Below are 12,702 nucleotides of genomic sequence, written 5' to 3' on the forward strand. Positions count from 1 at the left end.
ACATCCCTCTCAGATCTGAAGATTTGATCCGTGGATTCGATCTCCAATCCATCCTACTAGGTAAACTGTACCGTTCCCTTTCTTTTGCTATGTAAATTTGTTGCCATTTTAGAGATTTGTCCAAGATTTGATGGAACCCTTGATTTGCTTGATTTGCTCGATTTAGTATGTGTAGTCATATTGGTAGTACCGTAGTGTTATTGATTAGTTCACAATATATTATTCTTGTTAGTGAAACCCTAGATTGTTTAGTTTTTTTAGATATATATGAGATGCCTATTTTTATAGATAACTATGAGATGTTGATTTTTGTAGACATATATGAGATGTTTGTTTAGATATATATTAGATGTTGAGTTTATTTGAAATATTAGACGTTGAGTTTATTTGAACACATATGACATATTCATTGTGTGAGAAGGAGATGTTGAGATTCTTGTAGTTGAACACATGTTATATGTTTAGTGTATACCGGTATTTGAGATGAAGATGAACTCATATATGTTTATTGTTTGAAATTTGTAAGGATGGTTTGGCTTCTGGACGATGTCTACGACGTGCAACACCGGGCCTACATGATGCGCGAGAAGGAGAAGGTAATAATGAGTAATCTAAATATTTTGCAAATTTGCCTTTAGTTGAAATTTACATGCCCTAAGATTTGTCATTACTTGTTTTTTGCAGAAGCTTGAACCTCTGAAGATTCGGTATCACGGGGTCTCTGGTCCTTCCATGCCTTACGATGAGCGGTACACACCGCACATCAAGCAGGCAGGACTACTCTTGTGGATTCTGTTGGTCAGTCGGTCCATGCCGAATCTGAACGCTCCACTGGTGTCCGCTCTTGTTGACCGGTGGAGGCCGACGATGCACAGTTTCCATCTTCGGACTGGGGAGATGACCGTGACGCTCGAGGATGTCTCGTTGATCACCGGTCTTGCTATCGACGGGAGGCCTCTCTGTATGAGCACGGATTCTGATGGATGGCGCGAGCAGATGATTGCTCTTATCGGTATGGCTCCTACCGAGGCTGAGGCTGATGTAGAGGAGGGACAAGAGAACAAGAAGAGGGAAAGGAAAGCAGCCGGAGCTGCTTTCACGTGGATTCAAAATAACATGGCGACGTGCCCTCCGGATGCCACTGATGATGTGATTCAGACACATGCTCGTGTGTATATGTGGTACGTTGTGTCGAGGACTTTGTTTCCTGATTCCACTGGCAAGAACGCTCCATGGATGTGGCTGAAGGCGTTGACCGTCTTCGATAGCAAATGGAGCTGGGGTTCAGCGACTCTTGCCTACTTGTACCGACAGGTAGTTCGTCTGTTTTGTGATCAACTCATTTCTTCATTAACAATGCAAGCTTGCTGTCAAGTTAACATTGTTTTTCTTTCATATGCAGCTGGACAATGCGTGTTGCAGGATCACAGATAGTGCAGGCGTTTTTGGTAATTTGCTTCTACTTTCTGTATGGAGCTGGGAGCGTCTGTCTGTTGGACGCTCGAAGAGCGTCAGGTTTAATCCTTGGTATGAAGATGAACATGACAAATTACGGAGCCCCACTTGGGCTTACAAGTGGGATGTGGTTTCCGAGATGACGAACGATGTCAATCTCATGTACCAAAAATACATTGCCGAGTTGGACATGACTACGCCTGAGCAGGTAAGGAGGTCATTACTTCAGTCCTTTCTCATGCTTGCTTGAAAAATAGTCATCAAATTTGCATTGTTTCCCTATTTCATAGGTGGTATGGCAGCCATATGGCGCGGGTGAGAGCTTGGGTACACCGTGGAGTTCTGCCTCAACCCGATGTGCTTGCGGGATAAGGATCTCTGGCTTATGTGGTGCCCACTGATATGCAACTGGGCGGTTTAGTTTCATTTGCCACATCACGTGTATCGTCAGTTTGGTCTGTTCCAGCCTCACCCGCCGGGTTGGGTGGACACTTACAAAGCACTTCATAGGTAAGAGAGCATGTCTGCGTATTGACTAAGCATCGGGACTCCTTTTGATTGTGCTAATGTTTGATTTTGTACCACGCAGGTTGGACAGGAGAAGGCCATGGAAGATAAAGGACTGGGACAAGCATCATGCTCCGTATGTTACCCGCTTCCAGCTTTCTATGGAGCAACCTCGTAGCAATGCACGCGCCCCGCTTCGTGAGCATAACCCACTTGCTTTTGATAACTACGTACGATGGTTTATTGAAACTACTCGAGTTGAGATATGCCCGCTGGCATATAATGATGATATTCTTGAAGAACCCGTAAACTTTGAGGATCTAGCAAAGGGGAAGTACAACAGAGATGTCAGGGAAGGGCATATAGTCCCTGTTGTTCCGGTGATTAACTATGTGGTAAAGTGTTCCCTTCTTTATTTTCCCGTTGACCGTATTACACATGTTTGAATGGCTAACATATTCATTCTTTCTCATTCGCAGCGCACCGAGATCAAGAAAGCAACTGATGAGAGCCAGACTATTCTGGAGAAGGCACCGGTTGGAAACGGCAATGATGATGGTTCACTACGAGCATTCCTCAAGGTACATATCACTATGAGAGCCAGTCTATGTTGCGGAGTTTGATATCTTATACACTTGTTCATGTTACAGCGTCAGGTCAAGAAGTTAAGGCGGTTATCAAATCTTCTCGGTTGCCGTGATCCTGAATATGATCAACCATCTGCCTCTAGGTCTGGTACACCATCAGACCCCTTATCGCACCATCAGGGGGACGATGTGAGTTCCTCATATGCTTATCTGGATGATGAGGGTGCGGTCACCCAAGAGGTATGACTAATCCTTTAGATCTGATTCTCACTTGATTATGACACCGGCCTTCACCATATTGTTTGATTTGTGATAGGGCCATGAGCTTGATGATGACATGACTTTGGCAGACGCTCAAGCTCGGTCCCCATATGTGTTCAAGCCTAGGCAGCCCAGACGCCGGTACACGCCCAATGACTATGACAACAGAGGCAACCCAAAGGTGGTCACAGGGACCTTGCGGATGGCTAGCTTGGATGATGAGGCGGAGGCAGAGGCGGAGGTGGAGGAGGAAGTGCAGGAAGAGGAGGCTCGTCCTCCCAGGAAGAAAAAGATGGCCTGCAGGCGTGGCACCAGGAACACGCGCGGAAGGCATTAGTGCTTGTTCATGTTACTAGGGAAGTGCTCTCTTGTAGCCGTTTCATTAGGTTGATGAACTTGTGAGGTTATGTCATATGTTGGTGAACTCACTATGCGCCAAGTGGGACCTCCTTTCCATGGCCTTGCACGCACAATCCATGGACATGTTGGCACTTCACATTTGACCGTGTAACGCACTTTGACGTCCGAGTTGGCCACTTTATGTGGATGATAAGGCGTAACCGAGTAGTTGTCGAGCCACATCTTCAATTCCAAGAAGGATTGAAACTCACAACCGGGATATATCCCATTCTTGCCGTCTTCCAAATCACGGTGAGAACTTGGCCTAGCTCCAAGAGATATGCATTTGCCACCATCCACAATGGCTTCATCCGCGAGACTAAGATCCTTGAACAATGGTGTCTTCTGATCCCGCCCGAATACCTTCTTGAATGCTTGGGCCTCCTTGGGCGTGAACCCCTCCTCATCAACTTCTTCATCGGGACCATCGTCATCGGAGTCTGATGCATATGCACGGGAAAAAGGGATGGATTGGTCCATTGTCTATTGCACATGATATTGGTCGATATCACCCACATTGTTGTCATGGAGATCAACTTCGTTGTCATCCTCCTCGTACTCATCATTCTCCTCTTCAAAAGCTTCATTTTGGTTGTTTGGAGTCGGGCTCAATGTTGGCCAATCTTGTTACATGAAATGAGGTTCACTCATTTGATCTTGGTTCATGGGTGGGGGACTGCTAGCAACCAACGGGGAGGGGTTCCGGTTCAAGTCCAAATTCAAAGTAGACTCAACCTTCTTGGAGGCATATAACTCAAGAGCCTTGTCTAGAGATTCGGCAACCATCTCCTTGTATGCAACCGAACGTTGCTCGGAGTTCACACGCATTGTCTTCCAACGGATGTGCATTCCAAAACCAACATTATGCCTTCCCTCGAACTCAACAACATCACTTGGGTCCATCCAATTCAAATCATTCCTCATTTGTTCCAAGAGCTCCCATAGCTAGGACTACTCTCAAACACCATGTCAAGCTCATCCAGGTCTGGCTCAGCATTGTCTTTCAAAAAGGCCTCTTTATCCACATGATGAACATAAACACATGTTCTCCCCATCCCTACAATAATCAAAAACACACATATATCAAGTATGTACTTAACAAAAATATTTGCACAAAATAAATATGCTCTAACATATATATGAATTAATAACCCTAACCCCCACTTAACCATAACCACAACCATAACCATAGCATAACCCTAACACCAACATCAAACACACATAACCCTAACCCTAGCATACTATGAAATCCTAACCATACCAAATTAGCAAAGAAACATAACTTGATTCAACACAAATTTCCAAATCCAAGCAAAAATTAGGGTTTCCCCAAACTAGCTAGATTTGAGCAAATGTGACAATTCCTATGGATGAAAACGAGGGGATCGGAGGAGATTACCTTAAGGGAGGGGTTGGCTTCGAAATCCACGGTCAAATACTCCGGATTTGCAAGATTTGATAAGGATTTGAGATGGGGGGAGAGGGGAAGAGAGGAGGGGCGCAAGGCTAAGGGTTTGGGTGGGGTGGGGGTGTGTGGGGTGGGGGTGGGAGGGGAGAGAGGGTGGGGCCAGCCTAAGTGCCACACAGACAGTGCAGCGCCTAACATACGGGTGCTGCACATTACAAGTGTGGCGCCCTAGCCTTAGGCAATGCACTGCTATTTGTGGGGCCGCAACTGGACCACGGATGTCACGCTGGCTGGATCTACGACGCCTAAAGGAAGGGCGCTGCACAGTAGGGTGCGGCACCTAGCTGTCGGGCGCCACAGGAAATGGTCAGCAGAGTGAAAAAATTTCAAAAGCAGGTCATTTTGTGATTTGATTTCGGCCTCAGATCAAATATGTGATTTCTGCCGTTGAGGAAAACCCTCCAGCATTAGTTTACTGGCGATGCCTGGCTTATCAAACCATCCCTCCTCTGCAATGAACACGTGCTGGGGAAATTCCTTGTTATCGAACCATTTGAAGCGCAACTCCTTGGGCATTCCATCCATGGACTCGGAGATGCGTGCCTGGCGGCATCCCATGCCATAGCAGTACTTGCTGCTGCCGTTTCTACCATGGATACCATCCGTTGGCCACCCCCGATCCGAGAAGACCGTACCGGCCGTGCCGGCGGTCTCGTTGCGGGGACACAAGGAGGCGCATGTGCTGATGACGGCGGGATTACTGTGCCCCAACAGCGTTGCTTGCGCATTGCACCCTGTCAGGACGAGCTCGTTGCTCGTGGACAGAGCGTAGGGCATGTCCCTGTCGAAATAGGAAGGGAATCGACCGAGCACTCCAGTGACCTCGAGGGCACTGACCGCCGAGCTGGGCATGATGCACACCGTGGTGTCGTCAAGAGGGATATCGACGACCCGGAACTGGCCATTGCCATGGAGCAGTTGCGGGGGTTGATGTTTCGTGTCACACGTGAGGTTGAACCCCGGTAGGTAGCAGTTGACGTTTGGGCCAATGCCGAACGGGTATGGCACAAACACGTCCCCGCACCGTGGCATGCACAAACCTGTTTCGAACACAATTAGTTATGCAAAACAGAGTAGCTAGATCACTGTATTATTTTAAAAATAACAATTAATTGACAGTGTAATTACTGTCTGAACAAATAATGCATCAATAATACTACACCTACGAACGCAACCTACGAAGAGTTACGTAACCTGCCTAACAAATCTATCGCCCCCCTGATTTTCACCCATGTGGGCCCCTGCCACATCCATCCATCCAATCGCAGTTCCACACATTGCCTATTACGTAAAATCTGTAAGTAACTTTACCTAGATGTAGCATTGCTCATAATGCATATATACCTACTAGAATCCAACAAAAAGAAGACATATTACGGAAGTACTTTTTGAGGTAAAAATAGCATATGAATGGTTTTGAACTATCTAATCCGCACATGTTTCTACATATTTTTTTATTTCCCAACTCAATCGAATATCAGTTTTAAAATCTTTACAAAGGCTGCAACTAACTGATTAAACATGGTGGCTGACCATGTAGTCTGCCCCACTCAAAAAACATTCATGCAAGTCCGCAACATACTCGATGGAGTTGTTGCGCTGCATGCATGAAACTATACATGAGCTTCAATGAAAAAACTTGAGCAGAGTGATCTTAAAAATTGACATAGAAAAAACCTATGATAAAATCAAATGACCCTTTTTTCTGCAAACTCTCTGCATGAAGGAGTTCTCGCCAAAATGGTGTCGATGGGTAGAGTGTTTTACCTCTGGCCGTAGTGTGACCATCAAAGTCAATAATGATGTTGGTAACTACTTCCGAACTAGGAAGGGTCTTCGTCAAGGGGACCCCCTGTTCCCTATTTTGTACAATAGTGTGACAAATATGTTAGCTATTCTTGTTGAGGGGGCTAAAGTGGCCGGTGAGATTAACAGTGTTATTCGTCATTTAGTAGAAGATGACGTGTCCATTCTACAATATGCAAATGATACTATATTTTTTTATGGATCATGACCTAGATAAAGCAAGAAACCTCAAGCTTTTATAATGTGCTTTTGAGGAGCTTTCTGGTCCTAAAATTAATTTCCATAAGATGGAACTTTTCTTCTTTGATTAAACCGTGCAATCGGCATCTGAGTACGCTGAGTGTTTCAATTGCCAGCTCCGGCAATTTCCTATTCAGTACCTAGGTATTCTGATTCACCATCGGCATTTACCTATTGCTGAGTGGAAACATTTGGAAGAGAGAATTGAGATATGGCTAGCCAGTTGGAAAGGCCAAACTCTTTTCTTATGGGGGGTGATTGGTTTTGATCAATTCAGTCATCAGCAATATGGCTTTATACATGCTATAATTTTTTCACTTACCGAAAGGGGTTATGCAAAGATTGGACTACTTTATATCTAGATTTTTCTAGCAATCGGAGAAATATCGCACTACTAGGGAAAAGCTTATACACAGACGCTTACTAGTAGCGCGGGTTTATACCCCTCGCTACTGCTACTTACTAGTGGCGCGGTTTTTTAACCCTTGCTACTACTAAGTTGATAGTAGTAGCGCGGGTTTTTGACCCTCGCTACTACTAAGCGGTCTCTACCGTGCCCCCCGAACATGCCATAGTAGTAGCGAGGGTTAAAAAACCCCGCTACTACTAAGTTGATAGTAGTAGCGCGGCTTTATAACCCTCGCTACTACTAAGCGGTCTCTACCGTGCCCCTCCGGGACATGCCATAGTAGTAGAGAGGGGTAAAAACCCGCGTGTCGTGGTACTAAGTCTGACAGTAGTGTAGGGGGGTACTAAAGGAGAGGCAAGATCCTAGCTATGGAGTAGTTGTACACGCAAGAGTTTTACGAGTTCAGGCCCTTCTCGGAGGAAGTAACAGCCCTACGTCTCGGTGCCCGGAGGCGGTCGACTGGATTATATGCGTGTGATTTACAGGGGTGCGAACCCTTCTGCCTGTGGAGGGGGTGGCTTATATAGAGTGCGCCAGGACCCCAGCCAGCCCACGTAGTGGAGGGTTCAATGTACATAAAGACCTGGCGTTACTGGTAACGTCTTACATAAAGTGATATCATGGCCATAAAGACTACTTAATAACAGACCGTTTGGATGCAGAGTGACCCTAGATCTCTTGGCGGTCGAGTGAGTCTTCATGGTCGAGTGTCTTCGAGTCCGTCGAGTGGAATCCTTCCGGGTCGACTGAAAGACAGTTTCTTCTAGAGATGTCCTTGGGGAGGGTATCTTGGACAGGTCCATGACCCTACCCTAGGTACATGGCTTCATCATTAGCCCCCAAATGGATTGAGGTTTGAGTGAGGAAGGAGTTGAGAATTCTTCCGACCTGATTTTCGTGCTGCGAAAGTGTCTTACTCTGGATCAATGATTTTTTAGTGATGGCATCAACTTCTCTTTCAGTCGCCTTGATCCATTCTTTGCATCTGCCGAGTGCACTTTACGTACTTGGAGATTTTCGGGTGACGGATCGGAGGAAATCTGCTGTCTGACAGGTTGCTTTGCTATCCACAGATTTGACGGGATCCGAATTTCGGGAAGCGCACGAAGCGGAGGAGGCCGTGGTACTCGGATGGGATAAGGCAAAGATGCCTCGATCTCCGTGCGATCTTTTTCTCCACGTATCGCGTGCGTGCCTATTGCGGGATTTGACAGGATCGTCCGGGCCTACCAGTCAGCCACTCGGAAGAGACTTCTTATAAGGCGTCGGACGGGTTTTTTTTGAACAGTGCGCCCTCAATCCCCTCTCCCTCTTCCTCGAACTCGCCCGATGCTCCTTGCGCGCCTCGCCGGCGACGATGGTGAAGGAAAATACGGCAGCTTTGGAGCGGCGGTGAAGGCGAAGGGGAGAGCGACTAGTTGTGGCGGATCCCCGTCGCGGTCCGGCCTGCCGCAAGGCTGGATTCAGGGAGACTGGATCCGCTCGACCATCACCCAGAAGGACCTCGACGACCTGGCCAATGAAGCACTGATCCCCCATGGGTCAGCAAGGCTTCCGGGGAAGGAGTGGCAGCCGTAGCCTCAGGAGGGTGAGTGCGTCCTCTTAGCCACCCATGTAGATCGCGGTTTTTCTCTACCGCCGAATCTTTTCTTTCGGGGGTTTCTGAACTTCTTTGGGGCACAACTCCATCACTTCACACCCAACTCCATTGCCTACCTCGCCGCTTTCGTGTCTTTGTGCGAAAACTTCTTGGGTTGTCGGCCGCACTGGGGCCTTTTCAAACACATTTTCACCTGTTGCTCTCAGACGGTGAAAAAGGCTAGCCCGATTGATGAGAGAACCCAAGTAATCTAGATGTGTGGGGGTCTTGGGGTTCAGATGAGGAGTAAGAGTGCCTTTCCAGCCATGACCCTTCCCGAGTCAGTTCGAGGGTGGGAGTCAACCTGGTTCAACTGCCAAGACCAGTCGACGCTAGGGCAGTCGACTGGCCTCCCCCCGTTCTCCATGGACCGAGTGAACAAGCCATCTTCTCTGAAGGTGCTTCCGGAGGAGAAGGCTCAGGTTAGGATGTTGATGGAGCGCGTGGTCCAGCTCATTCGCGACGGAGTGACAGGCATGGATCTTCTAGAGGTTTTTCTTCGACGGCGCATTCAGCCACTTCAATATCAGGGCCATCCGATGTGGTTGTACTCTGGTACTGAAGACACCACTCGGGTCCATCCGGAGGAGGTCGACGATGCCACTCTGGAGAGGTGGATGACCGCCATCACAGGGAATAGAGATAATCCTCGTGGAGCCAGGAGGATCCCGCCACTCGACCAGTCCTACGAACCCGACAGGGTCTGACCACATTTCTCTGACTGCGACTCTGTTTTCTTCATTCCGCTTTGCTGCAGTTCAGTCGACTGACCTTTATCTTGTTTGTTGTCTTCCAGATCACTACCCAGATGTACTCGATGCCCAACGGGGTGCAAGAATGGACTGAAGAAGAAGAAGGAAGCAGAGGTGAAAGCTAGGAGGAGTGGGAGTCAGACGGCGACGAGGGTGAAGAAGATGCTGGCTCGGATGAGGAAGAGGAGGAGGAAGAGGAGGAGGTAGTCGAGCCTCCTCGTACTGAAAGACGGTCCAAGCTCGCCCATGATCCTGCAGTCGAGCGTGGCAAGCGAGCCGTGCCTGCTGGGCAGTCGACCAAACGCCCTCGGACGACTTCTCCGGTGCCGACTGAGAAAGCGTCGAAGCAACCCCGAGCGGCACCGACAAAACCGGCAAAGGCCCTACCAAAGATGAGGATGGAGATTCCGACTATTTCCGGGTAATGGGATAACTCATGTTTTCTCTTTCAACATGGATATATTCTTGGTTGACCCGATCATTGACCGACTGATTTCTAAAATCGCAGTGCTGCTACTTCTGAGACCTCAGCCAGGCATGAAGATCAAGAAATGAAGGATCCTGCCACTTCCAATCCTGGTATGATCTGTGCGGTTTCACTTTCGGTCGATCGGATCTTTGTTTTTAACTTTGAACCTTTTCTGTAGCTCCACCTAGCATTATCATTGATCTCCCTGATGATGACGATGAGGAGCCACTGAGGCAAAGGAGGAATAGGAAAGCGTCTGCTGGCAAGACTGCTCAGGTTGCGTCAGCACCTGAAACATTGGTTCCGGAGGGGGGCAACATTGCTCCGGCTACCGTGTCCTTTGTGGTGCCGTTGACGAGTGCCCGCCCTCCGTCGTCGAGTGCGGATCCACCTTCCCTCTTCTCCACACACCATGTCCCAGAGGACCAAGCAGGTGCTGCCAAGGAAGCCATACGCCAGGCGGGGTCATGATGGAGCAGGTGAAGGCGATCCGAGACGCCAGCCAAGCAGCTTATGATGCAAGTTCAGCTCTTTTGAGCAATGTCCAGGTTAGTTGACCACCGCCTGTTCTGTTAGGATATGATACCTGACAATTTTTCTTTCTGAAAATCTTAATACTTGTCATACACCCACTGGGTGTGTCGATTGAAATGTCTGGATTAGTGGGGGCACGCTGAGTGCACCCACTGGGTGTAGTACCCGAGACTACGGTGGACTGCTGGCAGTTGACTGTAGTCTTTATGTCTTGATCTCTTTTTCTCTTTTACTTTCTTCACTCGATCTGGTCGAATGGAATCATGGAACCAGTGGGGGCACGCTGAGTGCACCCACTGGGTGTAGTCCCCGAGACCGTGGTCGACTGCTGGTAGTCGGCTATGGTCTGAAGAATACTTTGCTTTTTTTAAATTGTGTCTAACTGTTGGCAGTTAGCTACTTTCGGTCGACTGATCGATCAGAGCCGGTAAACCAGTGGGTGCACGCTGAGTGCACCCACTGGGTTTAGTCCCCGAGACTACAGTTGAATATTTTCATTAGGCTGTAGTCTTAGCAATGCTACGATTTTTCTCTTAGTCACTCGGAAGTGACCTGTCTTTGATGTCTGTCGACTCATCTTTCGCAGAAATCTTGCGAGCTTGTGGCTCGTTATACTGAGTTGGAGAACTAGCATATCCAGCTCGAACTTGATCTGAAGCTTGTCCAGGAGAACTTCACGAAGGCGAAGGAGGAGGCAAAAGGTATGTATGGTGAGAACCTTGATGACTGCCCTTATTTTTGTGCATTCCTGAGTCTGATCTCACTGTCATTTCGCAGATAAACTAAGGGATGCTCTGAAGAAGAAGGACCTTGACCTCGCCGAGGCACAGAAAGCGGCTTCGGACAAGACGAAACTCGCAGAAGAAAAGTTGGCTTCAATCAGCAAACTTGAAGAGGAGAATACCAATCTGAAAGCTGCTCTCGACGCGGCCAACAAGGAGGTCAGCCGACTGAAGAATGGCAAGATGGCCCAGAGTGACAAGGCTAGCGAACTGGTGGGAAAGAAGAACGACTTAGAGGCTTATCTGGGAGGGCTCGCCAAGAAGTTATTCCTCATGCTCGAAGGTAACCCCTTATATCCGACTGGTAATCACTGACTTATTGTAGGAACGTTAGCTTATCCTCTGATCATATCCACAGAATTCTACCAAAACTTTGAAGAGGAGACTAGTCGAGTGGAGACTGGCTTGGATCCCATCAACTCTCCTGTGAAGGATGAAGCCGCCATGAACGTGCTCCGTCTCGAGTCTCGCGTTGCTGCTGTGGTCGACTATCTTGCGAGACTGAAGGTTGCAACATCGCGCATCGACACAGCACTCTGGCCAGGAGAAACACTTCAGAACGACCTCGAGTCTCCGATGACTCGACTGAACGAAGTTCCAAGTCGAGTGCAAGAATGGAAGAAGTCTTCTACCAGGTGTGGTGCCGACGTTGCTCTGTCTCTAGTCCGTGTTCACTGCAAGGACGTGCAAGAGGACAAGCTGGTGTCTCTCAAGGTGGCCAATACCGAGAAGCATGACTTCCGATCTTTCATGGAGACCTTCATTGCTGCTGCCACTCGAATCGGAGATGTAATTGACCTGGACGAGTTTGTTGCGCCTTCTAGTCCTTCACATGAGGAGTAAAAAACTTCTATGCTTGATGCCTTAAATTTTCCTCGGAATGCCGAGTGGTCTTTGTAACCGATAGACTTTAACAGGCTCGATGCTTGAGCACTTCTGGATCCGTAGGATGCTATCCGAACTTGGTCTTGCCGTTAATATGTTTGCGTTCGCCTTCGAACGATCATTGTCCTTCGCTCAGAATATATACTAGTGTTTGTGATGCACTTATGCAGGTAGGGACGAAGCACAAATCGCTCAGAATATATACCTCGTCATGCTTAGGCGAGCACTGGGCTACAGCTAAGCCCCCGAGTGGGAGGTTTGCTCTCCACTCGGTAGGATTTTCAAAAACTTAGGCGAGCGCTGGGCTGCAGCTAAGCCCCCGAGTGGGTGATTTGCTCTCCACTCGGTAGTATTTTCAAAAACTTAGGCGAGCACTGGGCTGCAGCTAAGCCTCCGAGTGGGAGGTTTGCTCTCCACTCGGTAGGATTTTCAAAAACTTAGACGAGCACTGGGCTGCAGCTAAGCCCCCGAGTGGGAGGTTTTTTCTCCACTCAGTAGGATTTTCAAAA

The 12,702-nt window shown here is 48.2% G+C and overlaps 1 pseudogene; it reads right to left on the reverse strand.

The window, feature by feature from the left end:
- The window catches only part of LOC119320789, a 142,913-nt pseudogene that overhangs the window by 109,493 nt on the left and 20,718 nt on the right, over positions 1-12,702 (reverse strand).

The sequence above is a fragment of the Triticum dicoccoides genome, chromosome 6B (assembly GCF_002162155.2).
Source record: "Triticum dicoccoides isolate Atlit2015 ecotype Zavitan chromosome 6B, WEW_v2.0, whole genome shotgun sequence".
NCBI lineage: Eukaryota > Viridiplantae > Streptophyta > Magnoliopsida > Poales > Poaceae > Triticum > Triticum dicoccoides.